General features: G+C 49.6%; 1 protein-coding gene and 1 pseudogene across 1 annotated transcript in view; one reads left to right on the forward strand and one right to left on the reverse strand.

Annotated features, from left to right (window-relative positions):
- Window positions 1-1,471: 1,471 nt before the first annotated feature.
- Window positions 1,472-18,761, reverse strand: LOC115931553 (CD177 antigen-like; annotated as a pseudogene).
- TEX101 (testis expressed 101) overlaps window positions 17,370-24,083 on the forward strand; it is a 33,242-nt gene continuing 26,528 nt past the window's right edge. The window contains exon 1 of the mRNA XM_063701407.1: window positions 17,370-17,488. The gene's annotated coding sequence lies outside the window, so the exon portion shown is untranslated. The remainder of the gene's footprint in view (window positions 17,489-24,083) is intronic.

Here is a 24,083-nt window from a genome sequence, read left to right on the forward strand (position 1 = left end):
TCATCTGGACAAAGGGAAAGGGTGGATGCCGAGGGGCAAGGGAGTGAACGGTACTAGACGTGTTCTGTTTCCTTCTCCAGATTCACTCTCTTCTCCTCTTCCCTCTCCTCTCCTCTGTTCTCTAGTGTGAATGGCAGATCTACGGGGGCTGGGCCAGGGGAGTCTCCTGCTTCTGTGGCCTCTAGGGGGTTCAGTCAATGGGGAACCTCAACTGGAGACCAGAGTGAGTACATCAGTTTGGAATTTTAGTTCCCCACCTCCCTCCCCAGTACCATTGTGGGCTGGACGTGTTTTTCAGCCTGAGATGGGAGCTCTTGTTAGGCAACCCTCTCTGAATATCTCTCTCTTTCTGTCTCCGGCTCTCTCTCCAGCTCTCTCTCTGTCTCTTTCTGTCTATGTCTCTCTCTCTCTCTCTCTCTGTCTGCAGATTCCAGCAGTGGCTCTTCTCCTCACCCTTTTTGGGCTATGGTGGTAAGAGAGACCCAATGGTAACAGCTCTAGGAAAATGCTAACCCATTTTTTTCTGGAGTTCTCTTTAGCCCTTATGTCAATTATCCCACAATAGGCAGATGCTACATAGCAACGTTTGGGTCAGTGACGAATTGCGTATAGAACAGTGGTCTCCTGAGATGACAATAGTGTATTTATGCCGTACCTTTTCTATGTTTAGATGTGTATAGATGCACAAATACTTGCCGTGGTGTTACGATGCCTGCAGTATTCACACCATAACATGCACTGCAGGCTTGTAGCCTAGGAGCAGTCAACTCTACCGTCCATCCTGGGTGTGTATTGGGCTGTACCATCTGGGTTGGTGTAAGTGCACTCTACAGTGTTCCTTTCGTGATAAAATCACCTAACGACACATTTCTAACGACACGTCCCTGTCGTTAAGCAATGCATGACTGTACTAACCTCTCCTGCAGTCGCTCAGATGGGGCGAGCCCCCTGTTTGTGCTAGGGCCCTGGCTGCTAGGCTGGAAGCCTCATACGTCTCAGTGCATCTTCCCCTCCCAGGTCATGGTGATACCCAAATACATTTGGCTGGAGCACCCTGAAGTCTCTGCTACCATCCAAGCTGGTTTGGAGACATGAACCAGACCAATGAAGGGCAGGCTTTGGATGGCCATTTTCTCATTAGGTTCCTCTCCTCCACCACGCTAGATCCCTGGGCGTCCTGCTGTCCCCTTACATGGAGAAATCCCAGCACTGGGAGAAAGCACAGGGTCTTTATTATCAGACACATGCAGCCACTCCTCCAGTGTCCCCTCTCCCACAGGGCAAGTCCAGCTGCTCCAGGCTCTCCCCAGTGTTGCTATTAGGTGAGTAGATATGAATGATTGTGTGTGGGGAAGATGATTCATGGACAGGATGGGGAAATAATCTGGTGTCCAAGGCCATTAGGTTACAAGCACAAGGGACGGTTGATTGTGGTGGTGAGCAGCGGTGAAGAATCGTGGGGGAAATGGAGTTAGCAGGTAGGGCAAACCGCTCCCCACCACAGCGCTAGGGCCAGTGCTAGCCCCACCCCCCAAGTGAGACACTCCAGGCCCCCAGCCTACCTCCCTCAGGCTGAGGTGCAGGAGGCGGCTCATCACCCTTCTCACACACAGAGAAGATCCCGATTTGTCTGGTGTGGTTCAACAAGGAGCTGGAAGGTTGGGCCACACAGCCCTGAATGCTCATTCTGGTGGTCAGCCCACCTAGAGGGAGAAGACCAAGTCAGAAAGGACACAGAGTACAGCCAAGCCAAATTCATAAACCCAGGAGTCCAGGCCCCAGACCCTCCTCCCTCAAACGCAGGAGCTCAGACCCCCAGCCCCTCCTACCTCAGACCCAGGAGTCCAGGCCTCCAGCCCCTCCCTGCTCAGACCCAGGAGTACAGGCCCCCAGCCCCTTCTCCCTCAGTCCCAGGAGCCCAGGACACCAGCGCCTTCATCCTTGGGGCCTTGCTTGCAGCACTCACCTCCTGAGAGATGAATGTACCCATCATAACAATGAGTGGTGCCCCTGGGGCAGGTCATTCGGGGGGAGCCACTTGAGCAGGTTCCAAGGGGCTGCACACAGGTAGGACACTGCCGGTCTCCTGGTACAGGGGCAGCTGGGGAGCAGAGGAAAGGTGGGGGTACATGACTTTGTGCTCAGAGCAGCCGCCCACCTTGGGCCAGAGTCTCTGTGTGTCTGGGCCTCATTTCTCCACGACCCTGGATCCCATACCTTGAGGAGGGAGGGAGTTCAGCAGGACGCTGCTGCTGCTGGCACTATTGCACAGGTCCGAGGAGCAGAAGTGGGTATAGGAGGCCACAAGCACCCCAGGAGGGGCTGAGTGGATGGTGGTCTTCTGGGAATTTTGAGCCCCAACAGCGCTGCAGCTTTTGGTCGCCTCCAGGGTTGATGTGAGTCCTGAGGGTGAGAGGGAAAGCTGGGCTGGGGACTGGGCAGCTCCCAGGGCAGCAGGGGCTCCAGAGCTGAACTCACTGCCCTTCACAATACCCCCCAGGCAGAGGGTGAATACCCTGATCACAACTGCATGGGTCATGTTTAGTGTGGGGCAAAGACGGAGGCTGGGGCCTGGGTCCTCCCCGAAGCTCTGCCTCCTCCAAGTTCTCGCTCAAACGTCACCTTCTCCATGAGTCTCCCCTGAGCACTGAGCTTAAAATTGCAGCCTTCCCCTCACTTTTCCTATCTCCTTTTCCTTGCCAGATTTCTCTGCAGAGCTGGGATCTCCATTCCCCATACTTTGCTGCTTTTTGTTTGTTTGTTTCCTGTTTCTCAAGGCATATAAAGCTGCAGGAATACAGATGGGATTGGATCTGCGGCGCCTAAAACAAATGCTGGATAAACATTTCCAGAATGTATGAAGCCACTGAGATTCCTGGTGTTGGCACGGTTCTCCACCCTGGGCAGGGATTACCGCATACATGGTCACCCCTACCCAGAAAGGCAGACACTGTCATTCCCACTGCTTCACCCCCAGTTTTCGTAAGGGGAACCCAAGATGCAGAGAGAAGAAGAGTCGGATTGAAAATTGCAGATGTGAAGGGAGCTGAGCAGGAAATTCAGGGGAAAGAATCCAGTGGGGTGGAGGGAGCTGCCAGGGACTTGGGACAGGTGTTCGTCTTCTACCTCAGTCCACGCACCTACATCTACGAGCAGCAGCGTCTCCTGACACACCTGCCCCGCCTCGCACGTCTCGGTATTAGATGTGGTCCAATCAGTGGGTTCCTTACTCAAGTTTTCCTGCTTCTTCAAGGTGGTCCCCTGATGACAGGTCAGAACATCTGGGGAGAGGAAACCCAGGGTCTGTGTAAGCCAGGAACCCACCATGTCTGTCCCTCCACTTCCTGGGCTAGGGAAGGTGATCATGCTCTTGAGTCACACTCCAGGTGACCTGGCCATGGAGTCCCTCAACCACGGATTCAGAAGGGACTTGGGATTCCAAACCCCACCTCCATTGTTCCCCGTTTCTGCTTGAACACCTGCAGGGATGTCCTCTCACAGCCCTGTGGGAACAGCCGTTCCTTGCTTCAGCTGTGAGAGCAATGGAAGCTCTTCCTGAGCCTCTGCCCATCTCTGCTTCCCCATCTGAGCTTTAAGGTCCTCATTTCAATAATAAGGAAGGCAGCCTGAGACCTTTCTCATACCTTTCAGTTGCAAAGCCCTATGTTCCAAACAAAAGATGCGAAGGGACAGGGTGGGCTGAGCACTGCCGCTGAGCATTGCCTCTGCACCTGGCTGACCTCATTGCTTCCCACAGATCCGCCCATCTAAGGTCCCAGGGAACTCAGCTTATCTGGGATGCCTCATTTCCCCACAGCACCCCAACAGTAGGTGGTGTGATCACAATCAACACCCTCATTTGCAACAAGGGAAACAGAGGCAGGATTGCTCAGTAGCTGCCCATGCCACACAGCTTGTGAGTGGCAGAGGTAGGCTGGGAACCCAGGGACTCTGGACCCTCAGGGTCAGGGTTGGGAGCAGGAGGGAGACAGTACTGAAGACCATCCTCGGCTACCTTGGCCCCGAGGCCCTCAAGGCTCTAGTGTGAAACCACAGCCCCTGGCCTTCCCTCATGGCCATCACAGAGCAGGGGGGATCGGTCCCATGATGCAGGGACTCTTAGACTGAGCCCCCAGCTTCCACCAACACATGCGACCTGCAGAACCAATGCCACCCTGGAGGGCTGCTCATTTGCATACCTCACAGATGACAAAATCAAAATCATGGCCCCTGCTCCCTTCTCCCACCCTTCTCTCCCCACTCCCATCTCCCCTACTTATACCTGTGGCGGCTCGTTTCTGCCAGTCTAGCTGAAAACGTTGGTATTGTCCTTGACCACGCTCTTTCTCTCCCACGTTGTGTTCCGCAAGAAATCCTGCTGGCTTGAGCTGCAGAAAATCTTCAAAACCCAACCCCACGTTACCACCTCTGGTGCTTCCAAGCCCCCTGCTTCACTCCCACCTGACTCTTGGGGCTCTCCCTGCACCCGCCTGTCACTGTTCCTCTCGCTCCATTCTCCACCCAGCAGGCAGAGGGAGGCTGAGTAAACCTAAGTCAGTTCATGTCACTCCTCTGCTCCGAAGACTCCAGGAGGTCCCCATTCTGGAGAATAAAATTCTAAGCCCTTCCAATGGCCCGGGAGGCCTGATAAGACGCGGCTGCCTCCCTGCTCCCTCCATCACTCTGCTCCACACAGGTGCTTCTGGCAGGCACTCACCTACCTCACGGCCTTTGCATTGCTTCCGCCCCATGTCTGCAACCATCCCCTCCTCTTCCCCAAATCCAGGGAAAGAGGCTCCATGAGATATGGAGACTTTTGATCCTCGTGTGAAGCTGAGGCTGGAAAGCTGTTTCAGCAGCAGAGCAGGGCCTGGGACCCATGTGTCCCTGATTCAGACGTGGGCTCTTCCCTGCTCTCTCACTGGGACTGCTGCCCAGCTCCTCTAGGGGCAGCCAGGGCCTTATCTGCCCAGGCCCTTTGGTTCTTCACAAGGGGCTGCTGCCATGGCCCCTTTTAGTAACCTGCATCCTTGCACCCAGCCCTCCCACTGCTGTGGCTTCTTATAAGGGGTTCCATCACCCTGAAGCCTCTTCTCTCCTGCACGTGGTCCCCAACGTCTTGTTGTTCCCCCAGTTTCTGATGCCTGGTCTTGTGATGCTCACTGTCTGCTAAACTGCTGAACTGCACTTCGCCAGGGAGGCAAGACAGCCTGCAAGATCTGGCTCCGGTGTTGAAAGCAGAAGATGAATCTCTGTGAACAGCACTGATTCGTGCATAATCGCTGTGTTTTATGTGGTGCGTTTGTGTAGTGTGTGCACATGCATGATGTGTGCAGGTATGTGTGCTGTGTGTGAGTGCGTAGTATACATGTGGGGGGTGTGGTTGTATGGGGTGTGTGGTGTGTTCATGGTATGTTTGTGTGGTGTGTGCATGTGTAGACATACTGTGTGTGATATATGTGGTATGTGTTTTGTGTGTTTGGTGTGGTGTGTGTTCTGTGTATCTGTGTTTTGCTTGCATGTGGTGTGTGTGGCATGCCAGATGTGTTGTGTGTATTGTGTGTTGTGTGTGGTATATATTGCATGTCTGATATGTTGAGAGGGAGAGTGTGTGTGGTGCCTGACGTGTAGTATGTGGCATACACACTACATGTACACGTAGTAATTGTGCACTTGTGTGATGCATTTGTGTGTGTTGTGCATATTGTGTGCTCTGTGTGTGATTTGTGTTCCATAGGTGGTATGTCAGGGGTATGGGGGAGTGTGTGTGTGGTATGTGATGTGGGGTGTGTATGTGTCATGGTGTGATGCATTCGTGTCTGCTGTGCTTATTGTGGGCTGTGTGTGTGGCATGTGTTGTGTCTGATTTGTTTCTGAAATACCTTCTGGGTTATCAGTGTCATCTGGTCCCAGAGACCAGGGCCAGATCCTTAACAGCAGCATCAGTCAAAAGGAAAGATAAATGGCTCAGACCCTACCCTCCCTGCTCCACAATCTTCCATGGCTCCCCTGCCTTCAGGAGAGGGTCCACCCCTCAGCCTGGGTTTTCAGGTACTTGAGCGACCACCAGGTTCCCTACTTAACTCTTCCTCCCCCACCAGTATCCATTCTGAAGGCATGCCAGTTCATTTCCTCCTCAGCCTCACACCTGCTGTGCCTTTGGCTTGGAGCAGCTCCCTCTTCGACCCCACACCCACCTTGTCCACCTGGAAAACTTCTAATCACCCCCAATCCCAGCTGTACCCCTTCATCTTGATGAGTCCTTCTCAGGTGGAGTGAGGGACTCTTCTTGAAAACAGCAGGCTCACTCCCACCTCCAGGCCTATGCAGCTGCTGCACACTGTTCCCTCTGCCACCAATGTCCTCTTCCTCTTCTACCAATAAGCTGTAGGTCATCTTTAACACACGGTTCACAGGCCACCTCCTCTGTAAAGCCCTCCTTGACTCTCTACCCCAACAACATCAGTATTTTCCTCCTCTGAGCTGCCCCAGGCCTCACATCCCTGTTTGCCACAGCCCTGATCACCTCAAGCTGTGACCATCTGTGTCTGTAGCACCTCCCCCTCCTAGTCCTGGAGGCCCTTCAGGTAGAAACAGGGTCTGACTCATGAGGGAGCTTTGCTCAAGTGAGCCCTGCATGTCCTCACTTGAGCAAACACCTCCTGGTACCCTTCCTGAGCCGGCTCCTGAGGTACCCAAGGCTGGAAACCCTGGTGCCAGTGGTACCAAGCCCCTGGCCTCAGGCTCCCAGCCTAGCTAGGGAGAAACAGCCAAATACACAGAGGAATGTGTGCAAAACTCACACAACTCTCTCTTCTAAGCTCTAAGGGTTAGCGTGATGTGGGCAGACAAGGAAACTGAGGCAGGGGCAGGGAAGACTTTGCTTCTAGGAGGGAAGCTGGGATTCCTATAAGATCCCCACCTCCCCACCATGGCTTCCTGTTGCTTTGGAGCCCTCCTTATGGAGACATTCCCTGGCACTCTCTTCCATGGCAGCACCTAAATGGGTAAGTGGGGACCCTCTCAGTGTCATCGTTTAACTCTTGCTTTCTCTGTCACACCTGAAGTGCCCTTGATTTTCTCTCTGATGTTCTGTCCTGTGCAGGCAAGGCTGCTGGGGCACTCCAGCACCATGAGCGGGGCGGGGGCTGGTGAGGGTGCTAGAGAGGCTACGGTGGCCTAGGGAAGTGGGAGACCTAGGGTTACCCAAGGCCAGGGGTGTGGAGACACAGAAATTGAAGCAACCAGTCACTCTCAGCAGCTTGAGAGCCAGCAGAGGCCCCAGCACTCACTGTTGCCTAAAGCCACATGCCAAGCAACCCACCCTGCACCCTTGACCTTCCTCCTGCTGGCTTTGGTGTGATGGCTCTGGATGCCCCATGTGGCATCGTGCCCCAAGGCTGCAGTGCAGGGCACAGTCTAGGGACGGGACTCACCTTTCGTATCGCAGTTCTCAGTCATACCCACGGGCCCAATTTCCTGTGTCCCATTAAGCAGGTTGCAACCTGGCTGGGGCATGCATCCCTGGACTCTCAGATTGGAGACGATGCCTCCTGCAGAAAGAGGGAGTGAGGGAGAGTCAGTGATGCTGCCTCTAGGACCACCCAACCCTCAGAGGCAGGCATAGCTCCAGGAAGCCAGGCTCACCCTCCTCTGGGTCTCATGCCATGCCTCAGCTCACCCTCACTCCCCAAAGACTAAGATCTCAGTCCCCAGACCTTCCAGTTCAGTCCCCGCAGGGACCCCGATGTCCCAGGCTTACCTCCCCTGAGCCTGAGGAGGCCATCATAACAGTGTGTGGTCCCCTTGGGGCAGATCTCTTCTGTTGTCCCCTCCAGACAGCCTTCCATAGACAAGCAGACTAGGCACTTCAAGGATCCTGGGTCTAGGGAAGTGACAGACAGAGTGAGGGCGCACTGAGAGGGCACTGGATTTGATCAGATACCTTCTCTGCACCTCACTTTTGCTGTCCTCAGGAGTCAACCTGCTCAGCCTTCCCAAAGGGGCCTTCTGCAGCTCCCATCATGGGATCTGGATGTGGGAAAATAAGCGTAACCCATGAAAGAGGAAGGCAGAGAGATCAGGAGGTCTGGGTAGAGGCACCCAGGGCTGGGTACAGAAAGTGGTCTTGGCTGGGCGTGGTGGCTCACACCTGTAATCCCAGCACTTTGGGAGGCTGAGGCAGATGGATCACGAGGTCAGGAGTTCAAGACCAGCCTGGCCAACATAGTGAAACCCTGTCTCTACTAAAAATACAAAAATTAGCTGGGCGTGGTGGTAGGCTCCTCTAGTCCCAGCTACGTGGGAGGCTGACGCAGGAGAATCACTTGAACCTGGGAGTCGGAGGTTGCAGTGAGCCGAGATTGCACCACTGCACTCCAGCCTGGTCGACACAGCGAGACGCTTTCTCAAAAAAAAAAGGGAGGGGTCTTGGGGGGCAAGTGGGGGTGGGGGTGGGCAGGGTGGAGGAGGGGCCTGCTGAGGCCAAATGTAGACTCAGATATGGTCAAGTCTGAACCTTTCAACAAAGTCTGGCCTTCCGAGGGGAGACACAGAAGCAGACTCATTGGTCAAGGGAACGAGGGGGTGCCCTGGAACGAGCCAGTGCCTTCACCTGCAAGTGCTACTAAACCTCCAAGAAAAGGAGACTTCTGTGTTCACAAGCTGTTCCAATAAAAGAAGCAGAAAATATCTCCCTAGACTCTTTATAACACCAGACAAGGAAAGTGGAAAATTACAGTTCAGTCTTCCTTAGGAAGAGGAAATAGCAAAAACCCTGCAGGAGAACTTCTTGAACCAAACGCAACAGAATAAAAAAAGAATGCAGGATAACCCAGTTAATGGTGATTTCATATCAGAAATCCGTCCTGTTTGCTCTTAGAAGAGGAGGGGTGCGGGGATTCCCGGGTGGCCGAGGTCGGTGGGAGGGATCGGCAGTGAGTGGGGAGGGATGGAAAGGAAGGGGGGCGGGGCGATGGTCAGGGAGCAGTCAGGGGAGGGATGGAGCGAGCGAGGGGCACGATAGCGAGCGAGGGTGGGAGGGAGCTGAAGAGGTAAAGAGGGTGCTGTCCCTGTGGCAAGGGGCTCCCATTGTTCAAGGGCAATTCTCTAGAGAAGGGGCACCTGTGAGATGTTTTCAGCCAACACCAGCTGGCCAAGGGGATGTGGGTAGGATATGCCTTATCCACTCCAGAGCTGGAGACACATTGGATTCCAGGGGCCAGTTCCTAACCACTACACCATGCCTGGATGCATGTGTGTCACTTAATTTCATAACGTGAACAGAGTAAAAACAATGATAAACACAACTGTTATTACTGATGCCACAGAGCGCCCCAGTTAACAGCTCCAAGGCATTCACCTGCAGCACTACCGGTACTGGGTTTTCTTTTTTTTTTTTCTTCTCTTTTCTTTGCTGTTAGGTGCAACAATCGCAGAAATTCCTTCCTCATCTTGGTCTTGTAGAAGAGGATGCAGGAGCTGAGAGAGGGGAATGAGCTTGACCAAGACCTCTGAGTCAAGCTGTGGTCAAGCTAGAATCAAGTCTGGGCCCCTCAGCCCTCTGCTTGCGGGGAGAGAGGGGTTGGGAGGGACAAGAACCTCTGATCCCATGTGTCCTCAAAGCAGTCCAAGGGCTCTCTGTTTCTTTTTGTTCCTTTTGTTTCTCCTTCTTGAGCAGCCAACGTGTTCCCCAAGTTTGAGAAGCCCAGAGAATGCCAGAATTTGCTTCCAATGTTTACCTACCAAGGACAAAGCCAGATTCTGGAGCACCTGGGTGGGGCTTTTTCCATGGAGATAAAGACTCCCCTGTTGAGTACAAATATTTCCTCCATGAAGATACTCTTGAAAACACACTCTCCCCGCTGAGACTTCTCTTCATGATATCCGAAACGAGTATTTCCCCTGGGGGTTTCCCCAGCTCTGATCCTTACCTCTGTCTCTGTCCTACTAATCACCTGGGCTGTGACTGTCTCCGTCTGTCTCTCAATCTCAAATTCCTGAACAGGACCTCACACAGGGTCTGGTCCACACAGGAGGGTCAGGGAGGGTCAAGGACCTCCTATCCTACCTAACTTCAAAGCATTCCACCAGCTTTCTATTTCTTTTTATTCCCTAAATTTTTTTTTAAGATGGAGTCTTGTTCTGTCACCCAGGCTGGAGTGCAATGGCATGATCTCAGCTCACTGCAACCTCTGCCTGCTGGGTTCAAGAGATTCCCCTGCCTCACCCTCCTGAGTAGCTGGGATTACAGGCATGCGCCACCATGCCCAGCTAATTTTTGTATTCTCAATAGAGACAGGGTTTCATCATGTTGTTCAGGCTGGTCTCAAACTCCTGACCTGCAGTGTTTTCATTTTGAAAACTTTCAGGCTGGGCGCGGTGACTCACGCCAGTAATCCTAGCACTTTGGGAGGCCAAGGCGGGTGGATCTATTGAAGTCAGGAGTTTGAAACCAACCTGGACAACATGGTGAAACCCCATCTCTAATTTAAAAAAAAAAAATACAAAAATTAGCCCGGTGTAGTGGCAGCCACCTGTAGTCCCAGCTACTCCGGAGGCTGAGACAGGAGAATCGCTTGAACCCAAGAGGCAGAGGTTGCAGTGAGCCAAGATCGCGCCACTGCACTCCAGCCTGGGTGACAGAGTAAGACTCCGTCTCAAAAAAAAAGAAAGAAAAATTTCAAACCTGCAGAAAAGCTGCAAGGATAGTGCAGTAAACACAAGTATCCCCTTCACTGGATTCACCCACTCTTCACATTTTACTGTATTTGTTTATACGCACACGACACATGCTTTTAAAATATTCTTAAATTTTAAAAACAAGGAGTAGACATTGTAACTCTCACCACTAAGTGCTTCAGCAAAAACCTTCTTAAGATTATTCTTAAGGGGGCTGGGCACAGTGACTCACGCCTGTAATCCCAGCACTTTGGAAGGATCACTTTAAGTCAGGAGTTCAAGACCAGCCTGGCCAACATGGTGAAACCCCATCTCTACTAAAAATATAAAAATTAGCTGGACATGATGACACACAACTGTAATCCCAGCTACTTGGGAGGCTGAGGCAGGAGAATCACTTGAAGCTGGTGGTGGAGGTTGCAGCAGTGAGCCTAGATCACACCACTGCACTCCAACCTGGGTGACAGAGCCAGGCTCCATCACAATAAATAAATAAATAAAATTTTTTTAAAGTATAGATTATTCTTTTTTTCTCTCTCCCTCTTTTTTTTAGATGCAGTTTCGCTCTCTCACCCAAGCTGGAGTGAAGTGTCGTGATCTCTGCTCACTGCAACCTCTGCCCCCTGGGTTCAATCAATTCTCCTGTCCCAGCCTCCCGAGTAGCTGGGATTACAGGCGCCTGCCACCACGTCCGGCTAATTTTTGTATTTATAGTAGGGACAGGGTTTCACCATGTTGACCAGGCTGGTCCTGAGCTCTTGATCTCAGGTGATCCACCTGCCTCGGCCTCCCAAAGTGCTAGGATTACAGGTGTGAGCCACCACGCCCAGCCTATATAGATTATTCTTAAGGACTTTGTCCTACGTAACCACAGACCAGGATCAGACCCATGTAGTTTACATGGATGCACTGTTGTCTAATAGGAAGCCCATTTCCAGTTTTACTCTGTTGTCCCAATGACATCTCTCATTGCTTTTTTGCTTTCTGATCAGGAGAACATCCGGGGTCAAGCATGAACTGCACTGTGTTGTCTTTATGAAAGAGAAACAAAAACTCAGGACCCCAATTCACTGTGACAGAAGGAAAAAAAAAAACTGGAAGCTGAGTCATGCAAGAAACTGCCTTTCCTTTTGTTCCTAAGCAGACAGCTACAGAGAAAGGGCTAAGTATTTCCTTAGGTAGCTACTCCATGTTCACCTTATCTTTTTTTAAAAAATTTTTTACTTATTTCTTTTTTTTTTGAGACAGTGTCATACTTTGTCTCCCAGGCTGGGGCACAGTGGCACAATCTTGACTCACTGCGACCTCTGTCTCCCGGGCTCAAGTCATTCTGTCACCTCAGCCTCCTGTGTAGCTGGGACTACAGGCACCCACCACCACGCCCAGCTAATTTTTGTGGTTTTTTCGTACAGATGGGTTTTGCCATGTTGTCCATGCTGGTCTCAAGTTCCTGGGCTCATGAAATCCTCCCACCTCAGCCTTTCAAAGTGCTGGGATTACAGGTGTGAGCCACCACGCCCGGCCATATTCACCTTATCTTTCTCAAGGTGCCAATTTACCGAGCGTGAGATGAATACGTGATTGATTATTCCCCTACCTCCTGCTTTCTCTTACACCATGTGGGTTCAGTAATGCGACCGCACCCTCCTTCTTTCACCGCCAGCCAGCTTTTCCACCCCAAATATTGAAGCCCTCAAAATTATCTTTGGAGAAAGGCACAGACCACAGACTGTTTCTATGATTGCATGGTTTTTTCTATGTCCTTAACCTTGGCAAAATAAGCTTCTAAGTTGATGGAGACCTGTCTCAGATACCTTTTGGTTTACATCTCATCTCTGGACTCCCCTTTAATCTAGGAGTGCTCCCCAACTGCCTTTCATTTTCTTTAATGTCATTGAAAGCAACAGTTCACTTTTTTTTTTTTTTTGTAAAGTCTTCCACCACCTGGATGTGTCTGACTCAGACTATGATTAGAGTAGTTTTAATGATTTTTGGCAATATTCTTCTAGCTGGGTGTCGTGTGTCACATTCAGAAGGTCTTTAACGCCTGTTTGTCAAATTCTTGGCTAATTAACAACTGCTGTGTGAGGTAAGCCATGGAGGAGGCCGTGTGAATGTCCTATTCCCCACCACGAGACCCTTCTGTCTCCTTGCACACATTGTGCCCAAGCTACTTCCAGAAAATCCTCTGTGATCACGGCAAATCACATGATGCTTTTGGTCCAGCTCCCCTGCTGCCCTCCTATCCACTCTTCTGCCCATTACAGGAAGCCTTTACACACAGGCAGGTCAGCATCCAGAGCTGGTTCCATTCATCCCCTTCAAGGAGAGGAAAACTGAGCCCTGGGAAGGAGAAGTAAAGCTGGAGTCACAAAGCCAGGAAATGGTGGCCAGGGGCATGACCCAGGCCTTATAAACAACCTGCACTCATCCCCCTGCAACACAGCCTGCCGAGGACGTCATCTCAGTGGTTCACTTCCAATCTCCTCATCTGCCAAGCACCCAGCATGTTCCAGCAAAGACAAATTATTCCTATGGCAAACTGATCTGCATGCAGTTTACAGGACTTTATGTTATAAAGAGGAGGGATCTATGGCACTTAATGAAAAGTTACACTTAAAGATTGTCATAGGCCTGGCTGGGTGTGGTGTCTCATGCCTGTAATCCCAGCACTTTGGGAGGCAGAGGCGGGTGGATCACCTGAGGTCAGGAGTTTGAGGCCAGCCTGGCCAACATGGTGAAACCCTGTCTCTACTAAAAATACAAAACTTAGCCGGGCATGATGGCATGTGCCTCTAATCCCAGCTACTCAGCTGGGGCAGGAGAATGACTTGAACCCGGGAGGCGGAGGTTGCAGTGAGCCGAGATTGTGCCATTGCACTCCAGCCTGGGCGACAGAGTGAGACTCCATCTCAAAAATAAAAGAAAAGATCTTTACAGGCCTTCGTGTACTGACCAGAGGAGCAAAAATGAATAAAAGGATTACAACATGAGGCTGGCATTGCTGTGCACCTATATCCTTGAGTGCTGGTGGCCCCATGGATTAGATCAACACCTTGGAAGCTAATTTGACACTAGACCAACAAAGTCCTTTGACCTGGAGTTCCACTTTGGCAAAAAATAATAATAAATAAATAAAATCCCTAAAGTGTATAAAGAGAAAGGAAGTTGTGATATTTGGAAATTGTGGGCTTTGAGTAAAGAGGCTGATATTCTAGACCTGCTAACGTTTCACTATGACCTGAACAATTTACTTCCTCTTTCTAGCCTTCCATCTCTTCCTGCAAAATAAGGCATGGTTTTCAATCACTTCACCACACAGGAAAAGGAAATAGAAATAGAAATAAATAAAGCCCACTCCAGGAGCAGTGGCTCACGCCTGCCGTCCCAACACTCTGGGAGGCCGAGGCGGGTGGATCGCTTGATCTCAGGAGTTCCAGGACAGCCTGGGCAACATAGAGAAACCCCATCCCTACCAAAAATACAAAAAAGTAGCCAGGCATGGTGGTGTGCACCTGTAGTCCCAGGTACTTGGAAGGCTGAGGTGGAATGATCTCTTGAGCCTGGGAAGCGGAGGTTGCAGTGACCCAAAATTGCATCACTGCACTTCAGCCTGGATGACAGAGCAAGACCCCCTCTCAAAAAAGACAAAGAAAGAAAGAAATAGACAAAGCCCAATGCTAGCAGTGCTGTGGAGCTAACATCTTAGGATTGGTGAAGAGAGTGGACATAGCACTTGTGGAAAGAGCCATATTTCTTGGGGGCCATGAGGCCACATATGCCCTGTGAAGACTGACAAGGGAGTGTTGGGCTGCTACCCACATTTCATCTATTTGTCAGGCAAAAATGCTTTAAAGATCATTCCACTTGATTTTCCTTTAAATAAAAATAATGTGGGAATGGAATGGAATTGCCAAGTGGCATGGTGGGTGTATGCTGAAATTTTTAGAAGCTGCCAGACTGCTTTCCATAGTGGTTGTACCATCTTACATTCCCACCAGCAGCGTGAGCATTCCAGTGCCTCCACATCCTTGCCAACACTTGGCGTGGTCACTCTTTTTAATCTTAGCCATTCTAATAGTTCTGTAGTGGTATCTTATTATGGTTTTATTCTGCATGTTTTTCTTGAGACAGAGCCTCATTACGTTGCCCAGGCTGGAGTACAGTGGGCCCATCATAGCTCACTTTCTCTTCAGGAAAGTCTTCCCTGATCTTTCAGTCTAGGTCAGAAGCCCAGTAATATACAGTCATGAGGCCCCATATTTATTCTTTTTGTGATTTTTTTTGAGACGGATTTTTTTTTTTTTTTTTTTGCACTCCAGACTGGAGTGCAATGGCACAATCTTGGCTCACTGCAAGCTCCATCTCCCAGATTCACACCATCCTTGTGCCTCAGCCTCCCAAATAGCTGGGATTACAGGCATGAGCCACCATACCCAGCTAATTTTTAAATTTTTGGTAGAGACAGGGTATTAGCATGTTGCCCAGGCTGGTCTCGAACTCCTGACTTCATCGGTTTCCCAAAGTGCTGAGATTACAGGCATGAGCCACCATGCCTGGCTCAAGGTTGACTCTTTTTTTTTTTTTTTTTTTTTTGAGATGAAGTCTCGCTCTTGTCCCCCAGGCTGGAGTGCAATGGCACAATCTCGGCTCACTGCAACTTCTGCCTCCCGGGTTCAAGTGATTCTCCTGCCTCAGCCTCCCGAGTAGCTGGGATTACAGGTGCCTGCCACCACGCCTGGGCAATTTTTGTATTTTTAGTAGAGATAGGGTTTCACCATATTGGCCAGGCCTGTCTCAAACTCCTAAACTCAAGTTATCTGCCTGTCTCGGCCTTCCAAAGTGCTGGAATTAGAGGTGTGAGCCACCACACCCAGCCTCTTTAATTTCTTAATAGGCTCTTCCAGAAGTTATTGAGAAGAATATTTTACAATTCTAAGTGGAATATTTTAGTGGGAAGGACCGTGGTTTATTTCTACGATAATTCTATTGCAGCTTAAATGATTTGTTTTTTTAAAATTTGGGGTATTCCCTCTATCACCTATTGTTGACTTTCGACCTTTGATATTTACCCTGTGTAAATTTATCAGCCCCTGATTTTACTTCTTCAAAGCCAGCATGAGGCTAGTCAAGCCTTGTTTCCTCTCACAGGAAGTAAGGCTTTTGCCCCATGGTATTTGTGTAACCAGGTTACAAGATTTAAAAATCTATTGCAAGTGACAGTAACTAAAAAAAAAAAAAAACAAATATGGGCTACTCTGGAAGAAGAAACATTGGAATGTAGATTGTATTTGTTTATTTGCAAAGACATGAACCAGCTTATACTCATTTGATTTCCACATTATTCATGGAGAGTCTAAAGTCAATTTCTGGGAACAAAAAACCAACTTGAAAAGCTGTTTAAATTCTATTAGTGGGACTTCCAAAGGTACAAGGGTGAAGAAAAAGAGAGGAGAAAAGAGAAAAGAGGGGTAGGGAGAAAGGAAGACGTGACAGGAATGTGAGCCAGACAACGGAGATGGAGAAAAAGCAGTCAAGAGGGACAGAGGGCGCGGTGGAGGTCTGCAGGATCTGAAGAGCCACCTCTCTTCTCCGGACACTGACCTCTTACCTGATCCCAGAGACAGACTGAGCTTTAACTCTGACCACATATTCCTCAGGGTGACAGAGAGTGGGGCCACCTGCACCCCACCAGCCTTCCACAGCCCCTCTGCATGGGCTCTGTGCCGCACCCTACACGTGCTCTGAGGCCTCTTATTGCAACAGATGACTTCCTCAGGCTTCCATTCCCTCCACCGCCTCTTTCTTCTCGGTCAAGCATGTTCAGTGGTCTGGATACGTTTCTTTGCTTCCATTTGTCGCCTTCCACTCACTCGTCCATGTCCACTTCCATCTTCCCCTTTCTCTAACCTTGCTTGTACTGAGATCAGCAACATCCTGCTTTATTGCTAAACCTGCCAGGAACTCACAGGTTAGTTTTGCATCCTTTGACACTGAGGGCCACTTCTTTTCCTGGAATAATCTCTGTGAGGTAAATATACATTTTTAAAAATTTTGTTTAGCCTGTTGCAAAAAGATAAAGAGACTCTCCTCTTTTCGCTCAGAGCATTTTCTCTTCATTCATTTATTCATTCATTCATTCATTGATAGAGTCTCCCTCTGTCACCCAAGCTGGAGTGCAGTGGTGCCATCCAAGCTTACTGCAGACTTAACCTCGTGGGCTCAGGTGATCCTCCCTCCTTAGCCTCCTGAGTAGCTGGGACTACACGCAGATCCCACTATGCCCAGCAAATTGATTATTGTTATTGTGTGTGTGGAGATAGGATCTTGCTACGTTGCCTAGGCTGGACTTTGAGAGCATTTATTTTTTAGAAGAGGTGTAATTGAAAATTCTTTCTCTGTCCCTTGAAGATGTATGTAAAGCTTTCTAAAGCATACATAAGCATCTTGCCTGCCTCACAACCAAGAACTGTTCTCCTCAAGGCCATAGGAGCCCTCTCTCTGAAAGGCAGGCATCCGGGCAGAAAGCGCCCCTGCCTCCCAGTTTCTGTGAGAAGGAAGGAACCTCAGTTCTGGGGGCATCTCACTCCCAGTTGCAAAACTACCTCCTGTCATAGATAAGAGAGGTTTGTTTTTCCTGTGGATAAAGCCAATTAACCACAGAGAGAATCAACCCAGTTACTGGGTGAATTTAGGATGAACTATGTGTGACGAATGGTGCCGTTGAGTCCTCTCAACTGGGAACTAGTCACCATCTATCTGGAGACCACGTGTGTAATGGGTTGCACCTGCTTGGCTGGATACAAAGGTGAGATTTCTTTCTGTCTTTGTCATCTCTTAGCAGATTGCATCACATTTTGGCTTAATGCTTACTCAATCATAAGACAATTTTCTTTTACTTCTACGGATGTGAGGGGGGTTTCTGGGCTGAGCAGAAATTTGTTTCTTAATTATCTTTTTCCAGCACCCCCCACCCAACCTACCCCACCTTCTCTGAAGCTACTTCCCCCAGGCTTTAAAGGAGGCTGCTCCCCAGGGTTCCTCCCGGGCCCTGCCTCTCCTGGTTCATCTGGTCTCCCACCCTCGAGGCATCATAGCTTCCCTCCCTTCCATGTGCTGATGCCTCTCGGATCTCTAACTCTAGGCAGAAACCGGCTTCTCAGTTCCTCAGCTCAAATAACCACCTTGGGACGGGCGTCTGCACCGGGACATCCCTCCAGGAACTCTCCTGGTGGAACACGGTCCATGTTCTCTGGCTGCCCTGCAGTTTTTAAGTGCCACCAGTACACATGGGGAATGTTCTACCTTCCCAAGGAGGAAGCCGGAAAGTTCATTTTCCCAGCACTCTTTGCAGGAGGGACACCGACAGGGGTCCAGGCTTTCCCCATCAGGTGCTCCCGTGAAAGACTCAGGATCCCGAACAGCACCAGGAAGCAGAGGGTGCATGGCACCGATTTGCTTTTTGTTTTTGTTTTAATTTTTTGAGTGGGGATCGGGGACAGAAGCTTCTGGACTCCAGGGCCAGCCTCAGCAGTGCAGGGTGCAGGGTGTGGTTTCTGCCTCCTGCAGTAGCCAGAAGATCTTGACTGGAGCTGTCCTGTGCCTGTGGTTTGGTCCTTGCCCTGGGCCCTGTGGCCTCCAAGCTGGCTTCATGAGGGCCCTTGGAGCTTGGTGACCTTCCTACCCTGTCCTTTAACCAGTCCCTTTTCTGCTTCTTGCTGGAGTGAGCTGGGCGGTTTTCTCTGAATCTGTTCCTGTCCTGGGTTCTCCCTTAGGGAAGGGCACCCTGGGCACCCGACCCCTCAGCCGGATGCCCAGCAGATGTTCTCATGCTTCCACTTCCTTGCCCCTTTATGTCCAGTGGTCACTCCTTTCTGTCCCTTCCATGTCCTACATCTCTCTCTGCTGTGTCCTGTCTTCTGCACCCTGTGGCCTCCACCCAAGTTTGCATCACCACCCATTCCTCCTTGAATGAATACAGTTGTCTCCCCGGGTCTCCCTGTCTCCACTGGGGCCAGCAGCATCCGAGCCAGCTTCTGCTCTGTGGCAGAGATGATCTTTTTCAGGCCTCCTCCGGCCATGGCCCTCTCCTGCTCCTGTTTCCAGAGCTCCCAAGTCCCTGGGATGCGCTCCAGCTGCTAAGAGAGGCCTCAAAGGTTGGGTGATGTGGCCTCCACTGTCCTCCTGAGCAACCGCCCCACCTACCCTCATCCTTCAGCTCCATTACATTTCCTTTTTCTGTTTAATTTTTTGAATAGGTGTTGTATTTAGATGGCTCAGTAATTTCCATCTGTGTGTATCTGTATGTGTGTGCAGGCATGAAGAGCCTGTGTCTCATCCCTGTTCCCTGTGCACCCAGGTCCTAGCCCCACGCCAGCCCCAGTGGCCAGCTGTGCTGTTCATGACCTGCAAAGCTTTCTACAGCTGTTTTATGCAAAACAATAGGAATTATTGTAAATTATGGTAAAATATATATAACATAGAATTCACCATTTTAACGACTTTTTTCTTTTCTTCTCTTTTCTTTTCTTTTTTCTTTTTTTTTTTTTTTTTTTTTTGAGAAGAGGTCTCACTCTCTCACCCATGCTGGAATGCAATGGCGTGATCTCAGCTCACTGCAACCTTCACCTCCCGGGTTCAACCGATTCTCCTGCCTCAGCCTCCTGAGTAGCTGAGACTACAGGTGCATGCCACCACGCCCGGCTAATTTTTTGTAGTTTTAGCAGAGAGGGGATTTCATCATGTTAGCCAGGACTGTCTCGATCTCCTGACCTCGTGATCCACCCGCCTCGACCTCCCAAAGTGCTGGGATTAGACGTGAGCCACCTCGCCCGGCCCATTTTAACCACTTTTAAGTGTACATCCAGTGGCAGGAAGTACATTTAGGTTGTTGTTCAACCACCACCACTGTCCATCCCCACCCAGAACTTTTTCATATTCCCCAACTGGAATTCTGTACCCATTAAACACCAACTCCTCTTTCCCCCTCCCTCCAGCCGCTGACAACCACCTTTTCATTTTCTGTCTATGCATTTCATGAGGTTAGGCGCCTCTGTTAAGTGGAATCATGTAATATTTGTCTTTTTGAGTCTGATTATTTCACTTAGCAGAAAGAACTCAAGGCTTATTCATGTTGAAGCACCAGCAGAACCACCCTTCTTGTTATGGCTGAATCCCATTTGTTTGTAGGTATAGACCACGTTTTGCTTATTCATTCACGGATGGATGGACACTGGGCTTGTTTCCAACTTCTAGCTATTGTGAATAATGCTGCTATGAACAAAGACATGCAAATATCTGCTGGGGCCCCTGCTTTCCGTTCTTTTAGGAATATACCAGAAGCCGAATTGCTGCATCTTGTGGTAAGTCTATGATTAATTTTTTGAGAAATGACCACAGTGGTTGCACCATATTACAAACCCACAAACGCTACACAAGCGTTCCAATTCCTCCTCGCCAACACTTGTTCTTCTCTGTTTTTCTTTTCTTTTTTTTTTTTTTTGAGAACAACCATCGTAATGGATGTAAGATGGTATCTCACTGTAGTTGTGATTTTTATTTTCCTAATGATTAGTGATGTTGAGCATCTTTTCATGTGCTTATTGGCCATTTGTAAATTAATTTTACATTTCCTCCTATGTAATGTAAGAGCTAGCACACCGTGCATTGTTCTGCTTCTTGTTTTTCTCACTGTGCGGTGTATCTTGGAAACCTTCCCCGGTGCACAGACAGAAGGATACCTCATTCATTGCCACAGCTGCACAGTATCCATGATGTGGATCATGGCTCATGACCCAGTTCTCTATGGATAAACGTCAGGGTCGTTCCCGGTCTGTGGCCATCGCCAACACTGCCGTGACTAGTCTAGAATGGGTGCCATTTCATGCATTTGCAATTCCCAGAAGTACACTGGTTAGTCAGCAGGTGAGTGCATTGGTGAGAGGATGTGACTCCAGTCTCAGGAAATATGGAAACCTTCTTCCCTTTCTAGCTGCAGCACCCCCAGTCTGGACAGCATGTGGAAAGCACCAAGGGGAAGCCCCCACTAAGCACAGAACCCTGCTGCCCACCCAAGACCTCAATACAGATGGACAACATGAAGCCCCTGGCTTAGGGGAAAACAGAGAGACTGAGAAACACACAGAGAGAGTTGGGGCAGGGATGGAGAGAGAAAGAGAAAATGATAAAGACCCAGAGAGAGACAGAGTCAGAGAAATACAGGGGTGGAGAGGGGAGATACAGAGAGAGACAGAGAGTGAAGGGGACAGAGACACTAAGGTAGAGAGATGGAGGGAGAGGAGAGGCACGGAGAGAGGGAGAACTCAAGAGCCAGAGCCGGAGAAGTAGAAGGTGAGCCATAGAGAGATGCAGGGCAGGACTAGGGTGAGACAAGAGAGGACCCAGGCTTGTGGATTCTTGATTAAAAATCAATGGTATTATAATCCAGAAAAGAGAGAGTGGGGGGAGAGAGAAAGGGCCTAGTACCAAAAATTAAGGGGTCACTTGCGCAACCCCAGATTTAGGTGTTTCCTTAGATTTTGCAGCAGAGACACCTCACTTACCTCACCCTCATCCTCGTCCTGAGACCCCCACAGGGACACAGAGACACAAGGAAAACACACAGAACCAAAAGAGCACCCAAGAGGAGGAGGAGGGACATGGAGACACCACGATAGTCAAGCTGATGGGGCCACACAAAATCAGAACAGAGACAAAGAGGGAGGCACAGAGAGACACAGAGGGAAAGAGACCCAGAAAAAGAGACGGACAGAGCTGGAGAGATACAGAGTGAGAGACAGAGAGTGTGCAGGAAGAAAGACACTCATAAATACACAGAAGCAGAAGGAAGAGGCTGGAGTGGTGGCTGACACCTGTAATCCCAGCATTTTGGGAGGCTGAGATGGGTGGATCATTTGAGATTAGGAGTTTGACACTAGCCTGGCCAACATGGTGATACCCTGTCTCTACTAAAAATACAAAAATTAGCCGGGTGTGGTGGCACACCTGTAATCCCAGCTACTCAGGAGGCTGAGGCAGGAGAGTCACTTGAACCCAGGAGGCAGAGGTTGCAGTGAGCCAAGATTGTGCCACTGCACTTCAGCCTGGGTGACAGAGCAAGACTCTGGAAAGAAAAGAAAGAAAGAAGGAAAGGAAGGAAGGAAGGAAGGAAGGAAGGAAGGAAGGAAGGAAGGAAGGAAGGAAGGAAGGAAGGAAGGAAAGACAGAAGGTACCCATTGGTAGAGAGACAAAGACAGAGACAGACAGGGAGACACAGAGATGAAAAGACACAAAGTGAGCCACAGACACACAGTGAGGAGGAGACAGAGCCAGAAGCAGAGACCCAGTGTGATGGAGAGAGAGAGAGGCAGACAGACAAGAGCAGCATCTTCAGGGCGACCCAATGCCCAGTGCCCCTGAGCTGCTCCACGGGGAGGGGGCTGAGCGCACACCCTGCATCCCATCCATCATTTCCTGGCCTTTATGACTGGGTGACCATGCACAATCCAGTCCCTGTCTCTGAGCCTCAGTTTCCACACTGTAAACCAGGCATAGATATACCTCCTCAAGGGTGGTGGAGAGGGCTGGGCTGGCTGTTTCTGCTTAATGCCCCCTCATGTTTCACAAAGGACCCCATGAACTGTGATGAGAGTCACTGTTCATTATCATGACGGCTTCCAGTACTTACAGCAGTCAGCACTAATGTCATGCACATCATCAGCACTTGGCATGAATCCCCATTCATTACAGATCAGCATTAATTGGGTCGATGCTCTGTGCCCGATACTTGTACACTCATAACATGGATTGTTAATTTAATTGAGACAACCACAGTCTGAGGTCAGTGATATCACGATCATCTCCACTTTCCAGAGAGGAAGCTCTGCTGGTAAGGTGCGGAGCTGGGGTTCAAACCCAGGTGGTCTGGCTCCAGGGCCAGGTGTGCCCGGGAGCACGGCTCTTCCTGGATGTCCAAGGCCACCTTGTCTCCAGGAGTGTAACCGTGTTTCCAGCCACTGAAAACTTGGATTAAAGCCCAAAGTAAACTTTGCCTTTTCTGGCTTTGGGGTGTGGTGTTTAAATTCAGAGACATTCTCCAGGAAAGCAGAAACTTCTTGGCTAAAATCCAAACCTAGGGAATTTATTGCAGAGATGGGGAGGTGGTTCTCATTTCTGCCCTTCTCAGAGTACAGATTAATTAACTCAGAAGATTCAAAAGATTATATTTTCCATATTCCTTGCTGAACATAATATTATACCCTTTTCTCTCCAGTTTTATGCTTCTTTTTTTCTTGGTGCTAAAGAAATTGTAAACCTTTGTCTTAAAACTGGAGTCCCTTCCAACTGCTGGTGACAGAAATCCCAGCAAGATAAGAAGGAGCAAATGTCCCCGCTTCCCAGACAACTTGAGATATAAGCAGATCCTATTCAGCATCCTACAATGTTCTTGCAAAGATTACTTCTGTCAGTGGCGCTCTGTAAAACACCCAGACTCCAGAGACCATCACTTGGTCCTGTGAAGGTAGCTCTTAGCCTTCAAAAATCTGAAAGTCAGATGAATTGCCTTACTTACTTTTTTTTTTTTTTTTTTTTTTTTTGCAACAGAGTCTCACTCTGTCGCCCAGGCTGGAGTACAATGGTGTGATCTCAGCTCACTGCAACCTCTGCCTCCCAGGTTCAAGCGATTCTCCTGCCTCGGCCTCCGGAGTAGCTGGGACTACAAGCACGTGCCACCACACCCAGCCAATTTTTTGTATTTTTAGTAGAGACGGGGTTTCACCGGGTTAGCCAGGATGGTCTGGATCTCTTGACCTCATGATCTGCCTGCCTCGATCTCCCAAAGTGCTGGGATTACAGGCGTGAGCCACTGCACCCGGCCTTACATTTATTAATTCAATGCCCAGGACATAATGTGTAAATGGACAAACTCTGTTGTCTAGAATTTATGCAAATACTTGTGACATTTGTTTGTTAATCTGGAAAATGGCTTTTCAGGGAGGAAAAGCTTTTCCTCTACCCACTTAGGTTCAGTATCTGGGGTCATGTGAATTTTACTAAAAAAAGATCAACTTTAAAAAGGCACACAATTTTCATTAATATTTACATGCATGGGAGTTCACAGAAAAGAAGTGAAACTCAAAGAAATGGTTAGACTTGTGGGGCTTATATACCATTTTAACAAAGGAAAGGGGTTTGTTCTTCAAGGGAAGGTCCATCATGGGGAAGTGACCTGGAAATGCCTGGGAAACTGATGGAGATGCAGGGTCTTTTAGTGAGGTCTGTCTATGCACACTCATCTCAGTCTCCAGGATGAGCTGCCTTTCTTTATCATCTGGGTAGAAAACACCTTCAGAAAAGGAAATTTATGCTCTCTGCTTTTAGGTAGATAAGGGGAGGGCAGACCT

The sequence above is a fragment of the Gorilla gorilla genome, chromosome 20, assembly GCF_029281585.2.
Source record: "Gorilla gorilla gorilla isolate KB3781 chromosome 20, NHGRI_mGorGor1-v2.1_pri, whole genome shotgun sequence".
NCBI lineage: Eukaryota > Metazoa > Chordata > Mammalia > Primates > Hominidae > Gorilla > Gorilla gorilla.